This window comes from Bubalus kerabau, chromosome 1 (genome assembly GCF_029407905.1).
Source record: "Bubalus kerabau isolate K-KA32 ecotype Philippines breed swamp buffalo chromosome 1, PCC_UOA_SB_1v2, whole genome shotgun sequence".
Classification (NCBI taxonomy): Eukaryota; Metazoa; Chordata; class Mammalia; order Artiodactyla; family Bovidae; genus Bubalus; species Bubalus kerabau.
Genome location: NC_073624.1, coordinates 82,810,209 through 82,836,373, shown reverse-complemented (window position 1 = coordinate 82,836,373; position 26,165 = coordinate 82,810,209). Strand labels below are relative to the sequence as shown.

The following is a 26,165-nucleotide window of genomic DNA, read 5'->3' as shown; positions in this document are numbered from 1 at the left end:
TTGAATTACATCCAAGTTAGTTTAGTTTTTCAGAATCTAAAATAACTTTTAATAAAATAGTTTTACACTCATGAGGTAATCTTCCATGTTAATGTTAAAAGATCATGTGACATTAAAACAGACCTTTTTGTGTAAATCTTGTATAAATCTACAAGACTTTCTAGAACTAACACCCCCCAAAAATGTCCTTTTCATTATAGAAGACTGGAATGCAAAAGTAGAAAGTCAAGAAACACCTGGAGTAACAGGCAAATTCGGCCTTGGTGTACAGAATGAAGCAGGGCAAAGGCTTCTGCCAAGAGAACGCACTGGTCATAGCAAACACCATCTTCCAACAACACAAGAGAAGACTCTACACATGGACATCACCAGATGGTCAACATCGAAATCAATTGATTATATTATTTGCAGTCAAAGATGGAGAAGTTCTATACAGTCAGCAAAAACAAGACCAGGAGCTGACTGTGGCTCAAATAATGAACTCCTTATTGCCAAATTCAGGCTGAAATTGAAGAAAGTGGAGAAAACCACTAGACCATTCAGGTATGACCCAAATCAAATCCCTTATGACTATACAGTGGAAGTGAGAAGTAGATTTAAGGGACTAGATCTGACAGAGTGCCTGATGGACTATGGACGGAAGTTCATGACATTGTACAGGAGACAGGAATCAAGACCATCCCCAGAAAACAAAAATTCAAAAAAGAAAAATGACTGTCTGAGGAGGCCTTACGAATAGCTGTGAAAAGAAGAGAAGTGAAAGGCAAAGGAGAAAAGGAAAAATATACCCCTTTGAATGCAGAGTTCCAAAGAATAGCAAGGAGAGATAGGAAAGCCTTGTTTAGTGATGAATGCAAAAAAATATAGGAAAACAATAGAATGGGAAAGACTGGAGATATCTTCAAGAAAATTAGAGATACCAAGGGAACATTTCATACAAAGATGGGCTTGATAAAGGACAGAAATAGTATGGACCTAAGAGAAGCAGAAGATATTAAGAAAAAATGGCAAGAATACAGAGAAGAACTGTACAAAAAAGAGCATCACAACCAAGATAATCACGATGGTGTGATCACTCACCTAGAGCCAGACATCCTGGAATGTGAAGTCAAGTGGGCCTTAGAAAGCATCACTAAGAACAAAGCTAGTGGAGGTTGTTTGAATTCCAGTTGAGCTACTTCAAATCCTGAAAGATGATGCTGTGAAAGTGCTGCACTCAATATGCCAGCTAATTTGGAAAACTCAGCAGTGGTCACAGGACCGGAAAAGGTCAGTTTTCATTCCTATCCCAAAGAAAGACAATGCCAAAGAGTGCTCAAACTATTGCACAATTGCACTCATCTCACATGCTAGTAAAGTAATGCTCAAAATTCTCCAAGCCAGGCTTCAGCCATATGTGAACCATGAACTTCCAGATGTTCAAACTGGTTTTAAAAAAGGCAGAGGAACCAGAGGTCAAATTGTCAACATCCACTGGATCATGGGAAAAGCAAGAGAGTTCCAGAAAAACATCTATTTCTGCTTTCTTGACTATGCCAAAGCCTTTGACTGTGTGGATCACAATAAACTGTGGAAAATTCTGAAAGAGATGGGAATACCAGAACACCTGATCTGCCTCTTGAGAAATTTGTAGGCAGGTCAGAAAGCAACAGTTAGAATTGGTCATGGAACAACAGACTGGTTCCAAATAGGAAAAGGAGTATGTCAAGGCTGTATATTGTCACCCTGCTTTTTTAACTTATGAGCAGAGTACATCATGAGAAATGCTGGGCTGAAGGAAGCACAAACTGGAATCAAGATTGCCGGAAGAAATATCAATAACCTCAGATATGCAGATGACACCACTCTTATGGCAGAAAGTGAAGAAGAACTAAAGAGTCTCTTGATGAAAGTGAAAGAGGAGAGTGAAAAATTTGGCTTAAGGCTCAACATTCAGAAAACTAAGATCATGGCATCTGGTCCCATCACTTTATGGCGCCAACCTATACAACATTTAAAAAGCAGAGACATTACTTTGTCAACAAAGGTCCGTCTAGTCAAGGCTATAGTTTTTCCAGTGGTCATGTAAAGATGTTAGAGCTGGAGTATAAAGAAAGCTGAGTGCCAAAGAATTGATGCTTTTGAACTGTGGTGTTGGAGAAGACTCTTGAGAGTCCCCTGGACTGCAAGGAGATCCAACCAGTCCATCCTAAAGGAGATCAGTCCTGGGTGTTCATTGGAAAAACTGATGTTTGAAGCTGAAACTCCAATACTTTGGCCACCTGATGCAAAGAGCTGACTCATTTGAAAAGCCCTGATGCTGGGAAAGATTGAAGGCAGGAGGAGAAGGGGACAAAAGAGGATGTGATGGTTGGATGGCATCACCGGCTCCATGGACATGGGTTTGGGTGGACTCCGGCAGTTGGTGATGGAGAGGGAGGCCTGGCGTGCTGCAGTTCACGGGGTCGCAAAGAGTCAAACATGATTGAGCGACTGAACTGAACTGATAGGCCCTTCCTACATCAAAAATTCTCTAGAGCATCATATAACAACATCAAAACTGCCATATACCTCATTATCCCTAACAGAAGATTATTTCCATTTTCAAATTCCTATATAACCCATTGGTACTTTCCAAACAACTGCTTGTATTATTTTTGTCAGCTGCACAGCTTAAAAAAGTTAATAGTGCATATTAAAAAAGATGTAAAAATGTTTTAAAGAAGGAAGAAATAGTGTTTCTTTTTTTTTTAAATTTTATTTTATTTTTAAACTTTACATAATTGTATTAGTTTTGCCAAATATCAAAATGAATCCGCCACAGGTATACATGTGTTCCCCATCCTGAACCCTCCTCCCTCCTCCCTCCCCATTCCATCCCTCTGGGTTGTCCCAGTGCACCAGCCCCAAGCAAAACAAACAAATTAAAAAATCAACCCAGGATTCATGATACAGCAGAAAATAGAATTTTAAATGTCTATCAGATGTAAGAAGTAGAATGAAGAAAATCACAGAGGATAATGTATTTGGGTCTAATTGAAGAAATTATACAATGAGAAAGCTAGCCCTGTAAGAAGGGTTTTATATTTTTTTTTATTAAATAGCTGAAAATATATTTTTGAAATAAAGCTAAATAGAAATGATTTCAAATTTTAATTTTAAATTTGTAAAGTATCAATCATGACAAAGAACTTGGTAAAATATTTTAATAAATTCATTATCTAACATTATTTACATGTGTATCTCATTTAATTTTTATGTTTAAAATGAATAATTTATAGAGGAGATGCACAATAGTTGAAATAGAGAAAAGAATTTGTAGTTAAATATTTGGGGTAAAGTAGTAAAATTCAATATCTCGAGTTATGTTTTTAAAACTGTCATTTTATTTATTTATCTATTTTTTGTCTGCACTGGGTCTTTGTTTCTATATATGGGCTTTCTCTAGTTGCAGCAAGCAGGGGCCACTATTCTTTTGGCACACGGGATTCTCATTATGGTGGCTTATTTTATTCTGGAGCACAGACTCTAGGTGTGTAGGCTTCAGTAGTTGTGCCAAAAGGGTTCAGTAGTTGCAGCTCATGGGCTCTAGAATGCGGGCTCAGCAGCTGTGGAACGCAGGTTTAGTTGCTCCACAGCATGTGGAAGCTTCCTGGGCCAAAGACTGAGCTCATGTCACCTACATTGGTAGGTGGACTTCTAGTTGCTGTTCCACCTAGGAAGTCTTCAGGTAATTTTTTAATAAGGATCTTGCTAATTTTTGTTGAAATAGTTAACCTCATTATACTCCAGAAGAACAGTTTGGACTTATCACAAATAAATTAATAAAAAGTTAATGGTGCTAATGGTAAAGAACCCTCCCGCCAATGCAGGAGATGTAAGAGATGCAGGTTTGATTATTGAGTTGGGAAGGTCCCATGGAGGAGGGCACAGCAACCCACTCCAGTATTCTTGCCTCGAGAATCCCATGACAGAAGGAGTCCGACGGGCTACAGTCCATAGGGTCACAGAGTCAGACACAACTGAAGTGACTTAGCACGCACACACACACTCTGCATATAAGTTAAAAAAAGCAAGGTGACAATATACAGCCTTGATGTAAGAGTGAAGGCTAGTGGGAACAATGCCTAGATTTATCTTTAACATGTGTTAACTTGTATGTTGTTGTTTGTTTTTAGTCACTAAGTTTTGTCTAACTTTTTTGCAAATCCATGGACTGTAGCCCACCAGGCTCCTTTGTCCTTGGTATTTCTCAGGCAAGAATACCGGAGTGGGTTGGCATCTCCTTCTCTAGGGACTCTTTCTGACCCAGAAATCAAACCCACATCTCCTGCATTGCGGGCAGATCCTTTACTGTTGTCACTAAGGAAGCTCACGACGAGAAATATAGCACTAAAAAAATAGATAACTCATGGGAACCTACTGTATAGCACAGAGAACTCTACTCAATGCTCTGTGGTGACCTAAATGGGAAGGAAATTCAAACAAGAGGGAATACGTGTATATGCATAGCAGATTCACTTTGCTGTGCAGCAGAAACTAACACTTTATGAAGCAAGTATACTCCAATAAAAATTAATAAAAAAAAGATTAATGGGGAATAAGAATACATTGGTTAGAATAATTGATTTAAAGTCAACAAAATACAACAAAAATGCATTTTTTTTTTTTTGACGGAGGGAAGATAGATCAAAATAGATAAGAAAACACTTTCACTTTAGTTGCTTTTTTCTTATACTTCAAATTTATACTTAACGACTTTCTCCTCCAGGACAGAAGGAACACCTGGGTATTCTGGGAGAAGTTTATAATTTCCCAAATCATTTTCTAGAAAAAATGCATCACTTTCAAATTCTTGTGTGATTATTGCCACAAATAATCTAAGATGGCCTGGCTTGTTCATGGCTTCCTTATATAGAACTGCTTCCTGCTATCAAACCATGTCTAGTTTATTTGTTAATGCTGGTTGCTCGATAAGTTCTAAGGCATCATCCAGACTTTTGGCAAGAAAATGAGCTCCCTGTGGAGGTTCCTTGAGTTCTCTATTGAGAATTATGTTAATTCTGTCTTTTAAAGATCGATTTTTTTCTGGAATGTTGAACCACATCTTCCTACCCATAATCACCAAATTCTGTTTATCGTCTACTGATGAGGAATGCTTGAATTCATACCTGAGCAAGAGCTAAGGCAGGTCCCCATTCTTGCTGATGCCCCATGCTTTGGGACAGAGTGATGAGGCAGTTTAGCAGACGAACTACCTTTATCTTTAAAATATGTTAACTTGTATATAGAAAGCATTAAATCAATTAAAATGTTAAATTTTCTAAATCTGACTTTAAGCCATTAATCATTATTTTCTTTCCACTTAATGTGAAATCTTAAAAATAATGAATCCTTAGATAAAAGCCATTGGTGTTTGCTACTTACAAAAAGTGTTGCTCAAATTTCCACCAAAAATGTTTTTTATCTTCCTGCCTACATATGAATAAATGTGTGTGTGTGTGTATTTGAAGCTTAGAATGAATTTTTTACTTTTTTTTTTTTTGAAATCTGTATTGTATTTATATTTGCCTACACCAAATGATAGTCTGGGTAAATATGAAAACAGAGGTTGAATTAATGGAAAAAACCTCTAAAATTCTTATTTTTAGGGGAAACGGTGAACAAAATTCATACTACTAATACAGATGATTTAATAGTCTAATTTCAAACTAGATTATTCTCCTTACTGGTTGCATGTTAACTATAAAGTACTTAAAGTACTAAAAATTAATTTTTCCCTTTGAGACCTTTAAAGTTTTCTCTGTCAATATTGCTGCTGCTGCTGCTGCTAAGTCGCTTCAGTTATGTCCGACTCTGTGAGACACCATAGACCACAGCCCACCAGGCTCTGCCGTCCCTGGGATTCTCCAGGCAAGAACACTGGAGTGGGTTGCCATTTCCTTCTCCAATGCATGAAAGTGAAAAGTGAAAGTGAAGCCGCTCAGCCGTGTCTGACTCTTAGCGACCCCATGAACTGCAGCTTACCAGGCTCCTCCATCCATGGGATTTTCCAGGCAAGAGTATTGGAGTGGGGTGCCATTGCCTTCTCTGCTGTCAATATTGAGATAACTTAAAAAGTCTCAAAGGAAAAAAAGGCTCCAAAATCACTGCAGATGGTGACTGCAGCCATGAAATTAAAAGATGCTTGCTCCTTGGAAGAAAATCTATGACAAACCTAGATAGCATATTAAAAAGCAGAGACATTACTTTGTCGACAAAGGTCCATATAGTCAAAGCTATGGTTTTTCCAGTAGTCATGTATGGATGTGAGTGTTGGACCATAAAGAAAACTTAGAGCTAAAGAATTGATGATTTTGAATTGTGGTGTTAGAAAAGACTCTTGAGAGTCCCTTAGAGTGAAAGATCAAACCAGTCCATCCTAAAGGAAATCAACCCTGAATATTCACTGGAAGGACTGACACTGAAGCTGAAGCTCCAATACTTTGGTATCTAAAGAGATTGGTATCTAAAGAACTATGCTTGCTTTATTTTGGTCTAAGTTATTTAGAGCTTATTATTTTCTCATTTATAAACTTATGCAGAATGCCCACCACATTGCTTGGCACGTAGTAGACATTAAATAAGTGCTTAACTCCTTTTTAAGAAGTGGATTAAAAGCATTGAGATATGAGTTTGCTTAATTAGAATGCATTTCAGAAAAGGGGGAAAATAAGCTAAGTTAGCAACTCTTTGGTTTGGCATTGTGAATGCTCTTGGAACGTTGGTATGGAGACTTGGATTATTTGACTCATCCAAAAATCTAGGTAAGAAATGAAGTATCAAAGACCTAGATTAAAAATGGGCAATAAGAATAAATTGATACTTAATGGTAGACAGAAATCATCCCAAGATGACCATGCATGCATGAGTACATGTACTTAACAACATAGATTTTTACAAAAGTTTAAAAAATATTTCTTTATTTTTCAGACTGCAGATGACTGTGGTAATGAGCAACTATCATTTCCTTCTCCCCTTCTTTCAGCTTATATGGAAAAACAAATTACTTGGTATATAAATAGAGGTTATCAGCAGTAATGCTAATTGATGGTATAGCTGCCAAATACCAAGTTATATTCTAACAAAGAATATGACTAATGTTACTCAATAACATTTCATCAATCACAGGTCAGAAAATTACCAACAGTCAGTATTTTCTTTGGATCAGTAATGCAACTTAAAAGTTGCAGTTAGTATAATTAAAGGCCAGTAACCAGATAAAAAGTCTTAGTTTGTAATTTTTTTTCTTTTTTTTTTTTTACTAAGAAAGGCTATGTATTAAGTGATGTTTGAGCTCAATTCAAAGTATGGGGAAGAAACTCAACAATATGATTAAAAAACTTTCAATGAGTATTTAATGAGTACCTACCCAGTGCCCAAAAAGGAAACTCTAGGAGATATAATGGTAGAGGATATAAAATCTCTATTCCCCATGAATTTACAATAAGATTGAGTAAAGAGAATGAACAGATTTAAAACACAAAGCAAAAGCTCAATGGCTGAAAATGAAGTGGTATAGGATGTTTAAAGATAAGCAGAACTATGTGAGCTGGAATTATCAGAAAATAACATTGCATGGATGGTAAATTTCAAGAAGATATGGAAATGGAAGGCATTTCAGGGGTCCATTTTGTCTCTACAAGCTGAGTTCCTAAATGAGCATATAAAAATTTAGTTAAGGAAACACATAAAAAAGCAGCTATGTATCCTACCAATGGTTAAAGATACAAAAGTTTAATGCAGTGAAAAATTATTTAGGAAGTCACACACCTTGTGGCCAGTAACTTACATGGCAACTAATCTAACTGATAATTATGAAATTGTCAAAGCAAACTTGAGCAATAGGACTCAGAAGTAGAAATAAAGAGCGAAAGGTAGAGTCAAGTGTAAAATACAATGATAGATTTTGAAAGAAACAGGAAAATTATTCATCTTAGGTGCCATGAGTAGTAAGTAGTTAACAATATCAAGGCATCTTGAGCAAGATAGGAAATAATACTGGACCAGCAAACAGTAAGTCATTGGCATTATTTCACAAAAGGAAACAAAGACCAGAATGACTGAAATACAAAAAGAGAGTTTGCATGTTATTTAAAACATTCTGGAAGCATTCAGATAGCAATCATATTCTTTCAACAACAAAGATGACCATTACAGATGTCTTTGCTTTGGTGACCATTTTGGTATATCATAATAGAGAAAAAAACTCTAAAGAGTCCCTTGGACAAGGAGATCAAGCCAGTCAATCCTAAAGGAAATCAACCCTGAATATTCGCTGGAAGGACTAATGCTGAGGCTGAAGTTCCAATACTTTGGCAACCTGATGTGAAGAGCTGACTCATTGGAAAAGACCCTGATGCTGGGAAAGACTAAGGGCAGGAGATGAAGGGGGCAACAGAGAATGAGATGGGTGAATGGCATCACTGACTAAATGGACATGAGTTTGAGCAAACTCCATGAGATGGTGAAGGACAGGGAAGCCTGGCATGCTACAGTCATGGGGTTGTAAAGAGTCGGACATGACTGAGAGACTGAACAACAATAGAGAAAAATACCTTCAAAAATAAAATTTTGTTTCTCTCATGAAAAAGTAGAGTGCTAAATGTGAACACAGTAAACTGTCCCTTCAACATTACATAGATAACAATGCAGATTCTAAAGCTGTTCTTTCATACCATTAATTAGTATGATGGAAGACTAATCCACTTTGTGAGAATAGAACAGCTTGTTAATGTCAAAAAGAACTTAGGATATCATAGGTTTGTCTTGCTCTGAAATCTATATAGGCAGCAAACTTTCATTCCTCCTTGCTAATCTCTGTTCAGTTTGTTCTTGGTGTTCATCACTAACTCAAATATACACACTTGAAAAGTTAGAAAAGAAACAGAAAAAAATATAAGATATTTAAAGGAACACTAAACCTTAATGCCTGTAAAATACATAAAGCTATGTAATGGCCAAGAATAAATATTAGAATTGAAGTCAGTCTATCTTCTTCCTTCCAGGAAACTAGTTACAACATCATCATGAGCATATCTCTGGAAAGAGTGCCTGCATTTACCACTTTAGTAAGTTTTGAGTCCTCAAGCTAAATTAATTACATAACTTTTTGTACCTTAGTTTTCTCATCTTTAGACTATTAAAAGTACCTATCTCTTAGAGTTGTGAGGGCTAACTGATTTATGTTTTCAGATAAGTTAATGGAGCAAACTGAAAGTTGAAAGTATTTGCCATTTTACTTATGTGTTTATTTTTATTGAGTGCAAGTTTCCCAAATGATTTTGCAAAGTTGTGATTTTATTTCTGAGAGTTGTTAGTACACAACTGTGTTAAATTTATTTGGGGCTGCTATATGCTTGGTATGGCAACCCACTCCAGTATTCCTGCCTGGAGAATCCCATGGTCAGAGGAGCCTGGCAGTGTACAGTCCATAGGGTCGCAAAGTGCTGGACATGACTGAAGTGACTTAGCACATGTGCTTGTTTCACATATTGCTATCTTCCAGTGTTTGCATTGCATGGCTGTGTTGTCTCACCTGCAACTAAGAGCATGTGCATTACATTATCATGTAATAGAAGGCCAGTAGAGTATTTTTTATTGAATTTTCATGTCTTGCCCTAGCAAGATTATTGTGTCTCAAAATGCAGTCCACTAGCCACCTGCTGCACATATAGTGTGCTTATTAACTTAAGTATTCCTGGGTTCCCCCACAGGACTACCAAATCATAACTTATTGGAGTTGGATGCAGGAAAATAAATTGCTTTTAAAAACTAGTATACTGTATTTAAGTTGAACAAATGTGACTAAAATTTGAGAACCACTGATTATTTGGTATACTCACAGTTGTTGTTAACTTTTTTGGTCATGTTTTCTTTCATATATTCTTTTATCTTTCTACATTTTCTCTCTTTGGAGTAAAGTTTACAGATAGAAAGAAAGCAGTGTTTTACTTAACTAAACAATAATTTTATATATTCCTAATCATAAAATTAGCTGTTTGTTATAAACTGTCAGCTACATTAGCCTGTCTGGCATTTTTCTAAGTTAAACATGTCCCAAAGAACATCAGTCAAATAGCAACTAATCTGGTTAAAGATATAGTGTGAAGCAATGCAAAGCCACTAGTACGCTGGAACTTATCAAGTACCTATTATGCTATCAAGCACTGTGCTAAGCATATTACATACATTGTACTATTTAATTGTTATTACATTCTTAAAGAGTGAGAACTAATAATTACAGATGAGGAGACTGAGGTTTAGAGATTTGAAGCAACCTTCCTAGAATCATTCAAAAAGAATATGTTTGGAATGCAAAATAAGCTGTATGATTTCTAATAATGATTTTGTTACAATGTGCATTAGAAGGAGTGAGAAAGTATATAAAAAAGCCAGTTAATTAGGTGGATTGTGGAAACTTTTAGAAAATATACTAACATTGATCCCTTCACTTGGGAAGATCAATCCCTGCCAGGGCAATATTTTATCAGCCACTGTGACCCTGATATTAGGTGGAAACTCCAAAAGTTACAATTAAAGCCATAACCCCCCTTGCCCCAACTCATAGAGGTGACATTTGGGATATTTAGTAATTGAGATCAAGCTAAGGAGGAAGAGAGAATCCAATATAAGAAAAGTAGGCCAGGGATCATACAAAACTGATAGCTGTTGCTGTCAGCCATGCCTTGTGACTTCAGGACAACCAAGAGAGCCCAGGAAGTTCAACTATCCATCTATAGGTAAGACCAACAAGGGTGAATGCTTCAAATGCAAGTCAACTAGTCATTGGGCCCAAGAATGCCAGTAAGAGCCCCCCTGGACCATCCCTGCCTGCAAACAAATGTATCATTGGAAGACAGACTGCCCTTGGTCCCAAAGGGGAAGAGGGGCTCCTGCTCTTGAGATGGCCATGCTGGATGACTGAGACTTCCCGGGAATTCTGGTGACTCTCCCAGTGAGATGTATATCTTCATCCAGGAGTCCTACATAGTCCTTGACATGGTAGGTACAAGACTGATTTTTAATTCATATGGAGCCACTTACTCTGTCTTGATTTCTCAAGCTTTCATCTGTGACTGGCGCCAATGAAAAGCCTCACACCTGTTACTACACTGGGCCTCTCACTTGCCGGTTTGAACAGTGGTTGATTTCACCTGCCTTTTTATTAATAGTTGTGCATGACTGTACTACTTCCCTTCCAGAAAGAGACCTTCTGGGCTCCCTTGGCTCCATACTATGGTTCAGTTCAGTTCAGTTGAGAAGCGTTCCTTGGTCTCACGGCCTTGAGACTCAAGTAATGGTTTACCCTAAGGATCAGTTCAGTTCAGTTCAGTCGCTCAGTCATGTCCAACTCTTTGCGACCCCATGAATTGCAGCACGCCAGGCCTCCCTGTCCATCACCAACTCTCGGAGTTCACTCAAACTCATGTCCATCGAGTTGGTGATGCCATCCAGCCATCTCATCCTCTGTTGTCCCCTTTTCCTCCTGCCCCCAATCCCTCCCAGCATCAGAGTCTTTTCCAATGAGTCAACTCTTCTCATGAGGTGGCCAAAGTACTGGAGTTTCAGCTTTAGCATCAGTCCTTCCAAAGAAATCCCAGGGCTGATCTCCTTCAGAATGGACTGGTTGGATCTCCTGGCACTCCACGGGACTAAGAGTCTTCTCCAACACCACAGTTCAAAAGCATCAATTCTTCAGTGCTCAGCTTTCTTCACAGTCCAACTCTCACATCTATACATGGCTACTGGAAAAACCATAGCCTTGACTAGATGAACCTTTGTTGGCAAAGTAATGTCTCTGCTTTTGAATATGCTATCTAGGTTGGTCATAACTTTCCTTCCAAGGACTAAGAGTCTTTTAATTTCTTAGGAGGCCCCAAACAACTCTTTATCTTGACTCTGACCAAGACAGACTAGCCATCAGAGCAAGGTCCTATTCCCAGCCATATTCTACAAGCAGTGAACCCTTCAATATGTGATAAAGAAATCCCATGAGGGGCCTTAAAGCCCAATCTGTAAGAATTAGCCTTAGGCCAGAAGGCATCTGTCCTAACAAGAGACAATATCCCATAAAGTTGAAAACAATCTCTCATAGATAAATTCTTAGAACATGGCTTCTTGGTACCCTGCCAGTTTCTGTGCAATATCCCGATTTTGCCTGTCATTAAGCTAAATGGGGAAATAGGATGGTATTTGACCTTAGAGTAGTAACTGATGCAATGGTCTCTATACATCCCCTTGTGGCCAGTCCTTATATATTAGCCCAAATTCCTGAGGACAATGAATGGTTAACTATACTCCATCTCAAGGATGCCTCTTTTTGTATCCCAGTTCATCCCTCATTGCAATATCTGTTTGCCTTCAAGTGGATTAACCCCAACTCAGGCCAAATGCAACAACATATCTGGACGATATTGCCTTAGGGACAGCTCATACTTGTTTCTTCTGCTTCAGTTGTGTCCGACTGTTTGTGACCCTATGGACTGTCCTCTGCCCACGGGATTCGCCAGGTAAGAATACTGGAGTGGATTGCCATGCTCTCCTCCAGAGGATTTTCCCAATCCAGGGATCAAACCCATGTCTCATTATATCTCCTGAACTGGCAGGTAGGTTCTTTACCACTAGTGCCAGCTGGGAAGCACCTTGGGCTTCCTTGATGGCTCAGACAGTAAAGAATCTGCCTGCAATGAAGGGTTCAATCCCTGGGTTGGGAAGATGCCCTGGAGAAGGGAGTGACTACCAACTCCAGTATTCTTGCCTGGAGAATTCCATGGACAGAGGAGCCTGGTGAGTTATGTTGTTTGGGCTTCCCTGGTAGCCCAGATGGTAAAGAATTGGCTAGCAATGTTGGAGCCCCAGGTTCAATCCCTGGGTTGGGAAGATCTCCCAGAGAAGGAAATGGCAACCCACTCCAGTATTCTTGCCTGGAGAATTCCATGGGCAGAGGAGTTTGGTGGGCTACAGTCCAAGGGGTTGGGCATGACTGAATGACTAACACTTTCACATTTCATGCTTGTTTATCCAGGCCCTAGGAAAAGAACGGAGGGAAATAAATCTAAAAGAAGAGGCAATTTTACAGTATGTAGATGATATATTTATATGTAACTCCTCCATGGAGGTCTCATTCAAAATACCATTGCAGTTAATTTCTCTGGGGTCCAGGGTTACAGAGTCTTTCAGACAAACACACAAATCTCAAATGCCCAAATCACAAAGCAACAAGTTAATGATCTGGGATATATAATACACCCTGAAAGTAGACAGTTATCTCCATATAGAAAACAAACTATATTAGGTCTAAGCACTCCAAAAACAAAGAAACATCTTTGTATCTTTTAGGGCATGGCAGGATTTTCTAGAATTTGGACTCCAGCATTTGGGCTGATAAATAAACTACTATATGAAGCCACTAAAGGCCCAGATACAGAACCATTATTTTGGAATGGAGAACAGAAAAAGCTTTCAAAAATATCAAGCAAACCCTAACCAGAGCCCCTGCTCTGGGTCTCCACAGCTTGAAAAGGCCATTCATCTTGTATATGGCTGAAAAGCAGGGAGCAGCTCTGGGAATCCTTATACAGAAGCTAGAGGAAGTTCCCCATTCTATAGACTATTTTTCCAAACAACTAGTTTCTGTGAACTGAGGTTTACCTGGCTCCCTCTGGACGGTAGCTGCCACTGCCTTATTAGTGGAAGAAGCTAACAAGCTTAACTTCCACCAGTCACTAGAAGGCCAGACCCTCATGAAGTATCAAGGAGTCTAGAGAATGTACAAATATAGCATTGCATATGGCCCTTAGGGTAGTTAGCAAATATCTACATGAGTCTGGTGAAACATTCAAGAATGTTTACTTGTATTATTACTAGAACTAATCAATGAATATAGTAAAGTTGCAGGATATAAAATCAACACACAGAAATCCCTTGCATTCCTATACACTAATAATGAAAAAATAGAGAAATGAAGGAAACAATTCCATTCACCATTGCAAAGAAAAGAATAAAATACTTAGGAATATATCTACCTAAAGAAACTAAAAACCTATATATAGAAAACTATAAAACACTGGTGAAAGAAATCAAAGAGGACACTAATAGATGGAAAAATATACCATGTTCATGGATTGGAAGAATCAATATAGTGAAAATGAGTATACTACCCAAAGCAATTTATAGATTCAATGCAATCTCTATCAAGCTACCAATGGTATTCTTCACAGAGCTAGAACAAATAATTTCACAGTTTGTATGGAAATACAAAAAACCTCGAATAGCCAAAGAAATCTTGAGAAAGAAAAATGGAACTGGAGGAATCAACCTGCCTGACTTCAGGCTCTACTACAAAGCCACAGTCATCAAGACAGTATGGTACTGGCACAAAGACAGAAATATAGATCAAGGGAACAAAATAGAAAGCCCAGAGATAAATCCACGTACATATGGACACCTTATCTTTGACAAAGGGGGCAGGAATATACAATGGATTAAAGACAATCTCTTTAACAAGTGGTGCTGGGAAAACTGGTCAACCACTTGCAAAAGAATGAAACTAGAACACTTTCTAACACCATACACAAAAATAAACTCAAAATGGATTAAAGATCTAAACGTAAGACTGGAAACTATAAAACTCCTAGAGGAGAATATAGGCAAAACATTCTCTGACATACATCACAGCAGGATCCTCTATGAACCACCTCCCAGAATATTGGAAATAAAAGCAAAAATAAACAAATGGGACCTAATTAACCTTAAAAGCTTCTGCACATCAAAGGAAACTATTAGCAAGGTGGAAAGACAGCCTTCAGAATATAAAAGAGAAAATAATAGCAAATGAAGCAATTGACAAACAACTAATCTCAAAAATATACAAGCAACTCCTCCAGCTCAACTCCAGAAAAGTAAATGACCCAATCAAAAAATGGGCCAAAGAGCTAAATAGACATTTCTCCAAAGAAGACATACAGATGGCTAACAAACACATGAAAAGATGCCCAACATCACTCATTATCAGAGAAATGCAAATCAAAACCACTATGAGGTACCATTTCACGCCAGTCAGAATGGCTGAGATCCAAAAGTCTACAAGCAATAAATGCTGGAGAGGGTGTGGAGAAAAGGGAACCCTCTTACACTGTTGGTGGGAATGCAATCTAGTATAGCCACTATGGAGAACAGTGTGGAGTTTCCTTAAAAAACTGGAAATAGAACTGCCTTATGATCCAGCAATCCCACTGCTGGGCATACACACTGAGGAAACCAGAATTGAAAGAGACACGTGTACCCCAATGTTCATTGCAGCACTGTTTATAATAGCCGGGACATGGAAGCAACCTAGATGTCCATCAGCAGATGAATGGATAAGAAAGCTGTAGTACATACACACAATGGAGTATTACTCAGCCATTAAAAAGAATGCATTTGAGTCAGTTCTAATGAGATGGATGAAACTGGAGCCTATTATACAGAGTGAAGTAAGCCAGAAAGAAAAACACCAATACAGTATACTAACGCATATATATGGAATTTAAAAAGATGATAACAATAACCCTGTATATGAGACAGCAAAAGAGACACTGATGTATAGAACAGTCTTTTGGACTCTGTGGGAGAGGGAGAGGGTGGGATGATCTTGGAGAATGGCGTTGAAACATGTATAATATCATATATGAAACGAGTCGTCAGTCCAGGTTCGATGCACGATACTGGATGCTTGGGGCTGGTGCACTGGGACGACCCAGCGGGATGGTATGGGGAGGGAGGTGGGAGGAGGGTTCAGGATGGGGAACACATGTATACCTGTGGTGGATTCATTTTGATATATGGCAAAACCAATACAATATTGTGTAGTTAAAAAATAAAATTAAATTAAATAAAAAAAATAAACTGTTAGGGAAAACATTAAATTTATATAAAGATTTCATAGAAAAATATTAATTTTAATAAGAATGAGGTTGTCACTCTAAATTACTATTTTGTATCAGTTTTTTTTAACTATAATGACTTCATGAAATGCCTGATTAAAAATGGAAAGTGTTGGGAAAACACCAAATAGTAATTTATCATCCAAACCAGGAGACATTTAGTAGAAGGGGGTGCTATTTAATTATATTGGGGCAATGATTGTAAATCAAGTTTGTTGACTCTAATGGGAAATATGATTGTCTTAACATGGCCCCACCCACACTCCAACTGGCTATTTAAAAGGCTTGGGAAATCAATATCTCAGGGAGCATGTGAAATTCACTTGCAGTACTTAATTGTGGAGCCCAAGTCTTGTGCTAAAATAGGAAAATTGTGTAAAAGTCAACAAATAATGGCGAGGCTTCAAGAAGAGTGCAGACAGGCATACACATCACTGCCCCTGCTTATCTGTACATTTTCCCAACAATGAAATACTCAATCGCTCTCTGAGGAACCCCTCAGCTGATAAGCTTTACCTCCATGCACACAGAATTTTCAATTACCTTTTTAGTGCCCCACACTTAAATATTTTAATGGCAAGACAATAATTTCCACACATTTGTGGAGAGATTTTCACGTGAAACACAAAGAGCAAAGCAAGCGTTCTGAGAATATTAGAGAAAGTGAAATATTAAAGGAAACAGAAACAATGCAGGCAGTAAAAGAAAACCACTATCTATCTATCTATCTATATATATATATATCATACTCTCAGAAAAATAAGATAACACTGTAAACCTGAAAAAAGAGCATGATACCTAAAAAAGGAACTTTAAGGGAGAAAGGGGATATGTGGAAACAAGCAAAAACCTTTCTAAAACTATGAGAGCAGACATGAGAGAACTGAAGCTAGATAATGAAATAAAGAAAACGAAATCAGCCTATGAGAGGAGCTCTGGGAGATCTCAGGGAAGCAGCTGTGTTGCAGGTCTAGAGGGTACAAGTGTGTTTGGAACTTCGGAAGAAATGCCGTCTCCCTCCCCTTGCTATCTCTAGGAATTGGTTCCAGAACCTCTCTTGCATACCAAAATCCACAGATGCTCAAATTCTTTACATAAAATGGAATAGTATTTGCATATAATATTAATATATCCTCCCCTATTCTTCAAATTATCTCTAGATCATTTATAATGACTGATACAATGCAAATATTATGTAAACAGTTGTAAATATAATGTAAATGCTTTGTAAATAGTTGCTTGATGCTGCAAATTCAAGCATTTTTTTTGAAATTTCTGAAAATTTTTTCCAAATATTTTTGATCTGCCATAATAAGCCATAAGGGCTTTCCAGGTGGCTCAGTGGTAGAGTCCTCTTGCTAATGCAGGAGACAGGGGTTTGATCTCTGGATCAGAAAGATCCCTTAGAGAAGGAAATGGCTACACACTCCAGTATTCTTGCCTGGGAAATCCATGGACAGAAGAGCCTGGCTGGCTACAGTCCATGGGGTTGCAAAACAGTCTGACACAACTTAGTGACTAAAAAACAACAACACAGTACATTAACTAAAAAAAAAAGCAAACATAAATGCATATGTGTGGAAAGATCTCTACAGAATATATAAATATTTGTAATTAGCAATGGCTAACGCTAGATGGTTAAAGTTTTAGTGACCTAAAAAAGTAATTAATTGTATTTAAATTTTGCCTATAATTAATTTGTATTATATGTCTAATTACCTGGAAGAAAATGCTGAAAGTCAGAGATAAACAAAATGAGTTTAAGCGCCAAGGCCGCTTGCTTGCCCCACGTAGGCATTTTGTATTCATAAATATTGTTTTCTTTTGCTTAAATAACAACTACCCCCACATACTGTATAAGCTTTAGGCCCTACAAAACCTAAATCTGACCTTAGATGTAGGTTCAAACTCTAGCCGCACAGCTTACTAGTGTGTAATCATAGACAACTCACTTTTTTTTTTTTTCTGCATTAAAGTTATACTTTATTGCCATGTTAAAAAATGTGTAAATTTGTCACTGACAGAGAAAGTGAGAACAGGGTGGGGAGAGATAGAAGGTAAAATAAGACAAAACCCTGTTCCATATGCAACAGTTTAGTCAATGTGCTAACTTTTGCCAATATTAAAAATGTAAACAAAACTGGAAAATGCTGATATGAAATAGCATTAAAATAAAATTGTGTATAGTACAGTATCACATGTCTTTTATTAGGCAAATACAAAATGTTTATAAAATAATCATAAGGGGTAAAATTCATATTTCATATATGATTGGCAAAGGTATTCCCATTATTAAATAATTTTTTATAAAAGGAAAAATTAAAAATTAATGAACTATGCAAAGTTGCCACATTTATACTTTTAAGTAGTAAAAATTATAATGCAAATTAAGACATATGATAATCTTATAATATTATACAAGGCAATGAAAATAAAAATATAAAATTTGTCCTTTATAAAATGTGTATTTTGCATTTTCTGATGCAAATATAGCACAATAGGGATTACTACACTATTAATACCAGTTTGTTTCCATGTTTTTATGTTGTCCATTTATCACGAATTTGCAATTATAATGCTGCTAAAAAGAATTGTGCTATACCAAAAAAATACATAAGGCAGAAAGTGTGGGCAATAGGGATATAAAGAAGAGAAATGATAGATAAGGTGCTGGTTTGGGCAGAGTGGTTGTGGTATATCATACAATATTTGTGAATTTTTCAAGCCCAAAGCATTTTCTACATGCCAACTAAAATTCGTCACTTGCCATCTGCCTCTGCAAGGATTAGTCAATAGCCATAGTAGTTGCTAACCTTCAATACACCCTGATAGGAGTTAAGGGAGGAGATCAGGAATGAGGGTCTGTGTTACTGGAAAAACTGGCAAAACAGGCTTTCAGATAGATATTTTTTTGAAACTTTATGAACTCAATTTTTTATTTCTCCTCATATCTAAAAAGCACTAAAATCATTAACAGAGAATATGCTCCTCGTGACTAGCAGCAACCTTCTGCCAAAATCTGTTCTTGATTGCACGTATCCCTCTTCACTAATATCACATCTATACTGAGTTCCGCCTCCACCTCTTCAGAGCAGCTCTCAGAGCAGCACTTTGAGAGACTGTTTCCGGGGCTATAGTTCTCATTTGGGCCCAAATAAAACTTAACTCACCACTCTCACATTGTGCTTTTTTGTCTTCAATTGACATATACATTCTGTGATTTCATATCAATGCCTTTTTTCAAGTTTGGCAAACATCAGGGAAAATTTAATTAGTTCTGTATATCTTACATATCAGAAATAAAAGATGTCAATACACTAGCTACTTCTTAATGTCATATCTGATGATATGTTTATTTCAAGGATATATGTGTGTGTGTATCTTTAATATATATCTGGAGAAGAGAAATATATATCAATAGATATAAGTAAATGCACATACATTCTATTCATTGCACAGAACACTTGAGCTTTCTGGATTAGGAATAGCAGCACTCAGGATAGTGGGAAGTACTTTTACCTTGGCCATTATCACTCCTATAACTTAGGCAAATTCTTTATGATTTCCTTATTTGGAAAAGAAAGATGCTATCATTTCTATCTCAGAGTCACTGTAATGATTAGTTTTCATACTAGAAAAAGAATGTCTTTTAGTGGATCTGGTAAATAATAAGGCCTAGACATATTAATTCTTTTCTTTTTAATATCTTTTGAAGTAATAAAATTTTAAGAGGAGTTGTGTGTTTCTTATCATTCTAGAGCCAGACTTAAATCACTGCTGAACGTGAAATAAATGTTTTACCTTGGAACTTCCAGAAGCCTTTAGTGTACCTACTTAGGTTTCATGTTTTGTTTGTGGTTTTCTCATAATCATTTATATTTTGCTTTCTTGTTTTAACAGTGTGTATTTGGCTTTAGCTATGAATGAAAAAGATCTAGTCATCTCTGAAAACCTTGATGTTAGTTTCCTAAGGCAGCCATAAACAAGTACCACAAACTGGGTAGGTTAAGGTGATAGAAATGTATTGTATGTGCCTGTGCTCAAACTGATCTTTTCATATAAAGTAGCTAGTCATTGGACTTAGAACTTAACCTGATTCAGGATGACCTTTCTTAACTTGAGTATAGCTGCAAAGGCCCCATGTAGACAAATAAGGTCACATTCACAGGTATCTTGTGTTAGGACTTCAGCATACCTTTGTTGTTGCTGCTGTTTAGCTGCCCAGTCATGTCCAATTCTTTGCAATCCCATGGACTGCAGCACACCAGGGCCTCCCTGTCCCTCACCATCTCCAGTTTGCCCAACTTCCTGTTCTTTGCATTGGTGATGCTGTCCAGTTATCTCATCCTCTGATGCCTTCTTCTCCTTCTGCTTTCAGTCTTTCCCGGCATCAGGGACTTTTCCAATGAGTGGTCTATTTACATCAGATGCTTTAGCTTCAGCATCGATCCTTCCAGTGAATATTCAGGGTTTATCTCCCTTAAAATTGACTCGTATGATCTCCTTGCTGTCCAAGGGACTTCCAGGAGTCTTCTCCAGCACCACAGTTCACAGGCATTCTTTGGCATTCTGCCTTCTTTATGGTCCAGTTCTCACAACCCTACGTAACCACTGTGAAGACCATAACCTTGACTGTATGGACCTTTGTCGGTCGGGTAATGTCTCTGCTTTTCAATGCACTGTCTAGATTTGTCATTGCTTTCCTGCCAAGAAGCAATTGTCTTTTGATTTCATGGCTGCAGTCACTGCCCACAGTGATTTTGGAGCCCAAGAAGAGGAAATCTGTCACTACTTCCACCTTTTCCCCTGCTATTTGCCATGTAGTAATGGGGCCAGATGCCATGATCTTAGTTCTTTATATATATATATATATATATATATTTGGTCTTAAGCCAGCTCTTTACTCTCTTCATTCGCCCTCATCAAGAGACTCTTTAGTTCCTCTTCACTTTCTGCTATTAGAGTGGTATCATCCGCATATCTGAGTTTGTTGATGTTTCTCCCACCTATCTTGATTCCAGGTTTTAACTCATCCAGCCCAGCATTTCTCATGATGTGCTCAGCGTACAGGTTAAACAAACAGGATGACAACAGATAGCCCTGTCCATACTCTTTTCTCAATCCTGAACCAATCAGTGCTTCTTAAGGATCACTTGCCTTCACACTCCAGAATGTCTGGCTCTGGATAACTAACCACACCATCACAGTAATCCATTTCAATAAGGTATTTTTTTGTACAGATCTTCTATGTATTCTTTCCATTTCTTCTTGATCTCTTCAGCATCTATTAGGTCTCTACCATTTTTATACTTTATTGTGCCCATCTTTGGGCAAAGTGCTCCCTTGATGCTTCCAATTATCCTGAAGAGATTGCTAGTCTTTCCCCTTTTGTTGTTTCTCCTATTATTAAGCATTGTTCATTGAAGATCTTCTTGTCTCTTCTAGCTATTTTTTGGAACTCTGCATTTAATTGGATGTACCTTTCCCTCTCCCCCTTGCTTTTCGCTTCTGTTCATTCTTCTGCTATTTGTACAACCTCCTCAGCTCACCATTTTCCCTTCTTGCTTTTCTTTTTCTTTGAGATGGTTTTGTTCACTGCCTCCTGTACTATATTATGGACCTCTGTCCATAGTTCTTCAGACACACTGTTAGCTAGATCTAGTTCCTTAAATCTATTCATTATCTCTATTGCAAATTGTTACAAGATTTGATTTAAGTCATACCCAGCTGGCCTATTGTTTTTCCCAGTTTTCTTTAGTTTAAGTCTGAATTTTGTTATGAAAAGCATACCTTTACAGGTAAACAATTTTACCCACATCTTATAACAAGCATACTAGCCACACAGAGATATAATCAACTTCAAGCTCCTTATTTTACTTTAATTGATATGTTTTTCTAACTTCCAGCAAAGAAAGGAAAAGAAAAGGTTTTGTGAAGCTTCAACAGAGATTTAATAAATCAAACATCACTGTCATCTGAACATGAGTTTTAAAGGAGGTTTCTGTTTTCCTTATACTGAATATTACCTAATTTTTATGAGTATCTTTTCGATTTTGCCAATTAATTTATGTAAATTTAACAATTTATGAACAAGTATCAAAGGATAAATCTTGGCTTCTCCTCACTTTACAGATAAGAAATATGGAGAAAACATTTAGCATATTTTAGAAAACACTAAATTATACATCTACTTCCTTACTCATGATGAAAAGTAAGCTAGCTGCTAAGGCCAGAATATAAGGTTTACTTTGGAAACTTCCACTAATATCTTTTTATCTGAAAACCCAATTCATGAGTCATGCTAGTATTCCTTTGAGGCAGAATGAAAATGTTTATTATAGCTATAAGTGGTTCAGGCCAAAATGACGTGTATACCACAAAATAAATTCAAGGGACCCTAATAAAAATCTCTGTGTAACAGATCTTAAAAGTGCAAATGCTTCCTATTTTGAATGTTACCCAGAAGGTAGTCCCTTGCTGCTACTGCCACTAATCCAAAAAAATTAGTCTCAAATTAGCTAACTCATTTCTCTTTATATCTGTTTTATTCTTTAGTTCCTCAAAGAAAGAAATATACCTATGCATACATTCTTCCTGATTTTTAAAAATTTTGTATCAAACAACATCTAATTTTGTGCTTCAAAAAGACCTAGCATTTTTGCTTCTGATATGCAAAAACACTAAATATCTAATTATCAAATTGAGATGTTTCAGTATTGATATATTTAGTTGCTCTTTCCTGAGTGTTCACATTGAATATTTCTATATCTTGTAATATTGTACTTAAAGCTTGCTCTCAACCCTCATTTTGCTTTGAATTCCAGGCACAAGTTAGGGTTTCCACAAGAACATTTTAAGTTCCTTAAACAGGCACTGTGACCTATTTGACTTTGTGTCAATAGACTGGCACATAGTAGATGGCTGGTAAGTGGTTTTTTGACTTAAGGAATGACACTACTATGGTAATAATAGAATAATTGCCTGTAGCTACAAAACGCCCTCTTAATTCTTTGAGTTTAGAGATGGGGTGTGCAGAGTGTATCTTCTTACACATCTACAGACTTGTTCAGAAATGCCTTTGGCATGACTTTTAAACTCAGAGGTGCCTAGAATGGTTCATATTTTAAATAAAATATATTTCTGTTTCAATCAGGATCCAGGTAGTAGACAAACAGTGCACTCAAATGAGGTGACTGGAGAGAGTTTAAGGAAGATAATATTTAGAAAGGCTTGGGCAGAGGTAAGAGAATGAAACAAGGTTTTGTGGCTGAGGCTGGGGAGAGGGCAGGTATCACCTCTGGGCCTCAACAGGCAAAAGAAGAAGAAGTGGCAGAAACCTGAGGAAGCTTCCCAGAAAAGAACATGTATGATCTGAGTCCACAATGGGAGAGTCAGAGAGCCTGGTGAATAAACACCTACCTTCCCACTCCCCTACTTCTGGGTCTCTTGTTGGGACCTTTACAGGCCAGACCTAGTTGGAAGCCAGAGGACATGCAGTCTATAGATGGTCACAAAATACAGTGGAAAGGGGGGAACAAAAGCAACTGTGAAGGGACAGATTGTCAATGCATAGTAGAGTTTCTTTCTTTTTTTTTTTTTTTTTTTTTTTTGATGTATAGCCTAAACAAAAGGATATCAAGGAAAACTTTTTATACTTCTCTAGAGAATATTTTTTTAGTGAACATATTAAAGGTCTAGAATTTAAACTGGGGACAACTTAGGTATTTTCTAGGCCAGAATGTATAAAATTAGTATTTTCAAAAATTGATCCATTCAATATATATGTAGAGTGTGTTTGGCCTTGAAGTACAAAATGAAGCAGGGCAAAGGTTAACAGAGCTTTGCCAAGAGAATGTGCTGGTCATAGTAAACACTGTCTTCCAACAACACAAGAGACAACTATACACATGGACATCACCAGATGGTTAGTACTGAACTCAGATTGATTATATTCTTTTTAGCCAAAGATGGATAAGCTCTATACAGTCAGCAAAAACAAGATCAGGACCTGACTGTGGCTCCAATCATGAACTCCTTGTGGCAAAATTCAGACTTAAATTGAAGAAAGTAGGGAAAACCACTAGACCATTCAGGTATGACCTAAATCAGATCCCTTATGATTATACAGTGGAACTGACAAATATTCAATGGATTCCACCTGACAGAGTGCCTGTAAAACCATGAATGGAAGTTCATACCATTGTACAGGAGGTGATGATTAAAACCATGTCAAAGAAAAAGAAATGCAAAAAGGCAAAATGGTTGTCTGAGAAGGACTTACAAATAGCTGTGAAAAGAAGAGAAGCGAAAGGCAAGAGAGAAAGAAAGATATATCCATCTGAATGCAGAGTTCCAGAGAATAGCAAGGAGAGAGAGACAAGAAAGCCTTTCTAAGTGAAAAATGCAAAAAAAAAAAGAAAAAAAAAAAAGAGGAAAACAATAGTATGGGAAAGACAACTTTCTCTTTAAGAAAATTAGAGATACCAAAGGAACATTTTATGCAAAGATGGGCAAAATAAAGGACAGAAACAGTATGGACCAAACAAGCAGAAAATATTAGGAAGAGGTAGCAAGAATACAAAGAACTACACAACGAAGATCTTAATACCCAGATAACCACGATGGTGTGATCACTCACCTAGAGTCAGATATCAAGGAGTGCAAATTCAAGTGGGCCCTAGGAAGCATCACTACAGACAAACTAGTGGAGATGATGGAATTCCAACTGAGCTATTTCAAATCCTAATAGATGATGCTGTGAAAGTGCTGCAGTCAATGCCAGTGAATTTGGAAAACTCAGCAGTGGTCCTAGGACTGAAAAAGGTCAGTTTTCATTTCAATCCCCAAAAAAGGCAATGCCAAAGTATGTTCAAAATATGGCACAATGGCACTCATTTCACATGCTAGCGAGGTAATGCTCAAAATTCTTCAAGTTAGGCTTCAACAGTATTTGAACCAAGAACTTCCAGATGTGCAAACTGGGTTTAAAAGGCAGAGGAAACAGAGATCAAATTGCGAACATCTGTTGGATCATAGAAAAAGCTAGAGAATCCAGAAAAACATCTGCTTTATTGACTATTCCAAAGCCTTTGACTGTGTGGATCACAACAAACTGTGGAAAATTCTTAAGGAGATGGGAATACCAAACCACTTTACTTGCCTACTGAGAAACCTACATACAGGTCAAAAAGCAACAGTTAGAAATGGGCATGGAACTATTGACTGGTTCCAAATTGGGAAAGGACTACAACAAGGCTGTATATTGTCACCCTGCTTATTTAATTTATATGCAGAGTACATCATGTGAAATGCCAGACTAGATGAAGCACAAGCTGTAATCAAGATTGCAGGCAGAGATACCAGTAACCTCAGATATGAGATGACACCGCCATTATGGCAGAAAGTGAAGAGGAATTAAAGAGCCTCTTGATGAAGGTGAAAGAGAGTGAAATAGCTGGCTTAAAACTCAATGTTCAAAAAACAAAGATCATGACATCCTGTCCCATTACTTCGTGGCAAATAGATGGGGAAACAATGGAAACAGTGACAGACTATTTTCTTGGGCTCCAAAATCACTGAAGATTGTGACTGTAGCCATGAAATTAAAAGATACTTGCTCCTTAGAAGAAAAGGAATGACAAACCAGCAGTGTATTGAAAAACAGAGCCATCACTTTGCCTACAAAGACCTGTATTGTCAAAGCTATTGTTTTTCCAGTAGTCATGTATGGACATGAGAGCTAGACAACACAAAAGGCCGAGCACTAAAGAATTGATGCCTTTAAACTGTGATGCTGGAGAAGACTCTTGAGAGTCCCTTTGACTGTAAGAAGATCAAGCCAGTCAATCCTAAAGGAAATCAGTCCTGAATATTCATCGGAAGGGCTGATGCTGAAGCTGAAACTCCAATACTTTGCCCACATAATGCAAGAGCTGACTCATTGGAAAAGACCCTCATGCTGGGAAAGACTGAAGGCAGAAGGAGTAGGGGACAATAGAGAATGAGATAGTTGGATGGCATTATCAACTCAATGGACATGGGTTTGAGCATGCTCCAGGAGTTGTTGAAAGATAGGGAAAGCTGGCGTGCTGCAGTCCATGGGGTTGCAAAGAGTCAGATACCACTGAGTGACTGAACAACAGCATCAGGAGTGTGTTACCTAGGTGCTGTGCTGGTGGTGAAAAGACAGACAAGACAGAGAGGCCCCTGCTCCACAGAGTT

At 37.5% G+C, this 26,165-nt stretch overlaps 1 pseudogene; it reads right to left on the bottom strand.

Annotated features, from left to right (window-relative positions):
• Nucleotides 1-4,696: 4,696 nt before the first annotated feature.
• The window catches only part of LOC129649599 (dihydrofolate reductase-like), a 29,045-nt pseudogene continuing 7,576 nt past the window's right edge, over nucleotides 4,697-26,165 (bottom strand).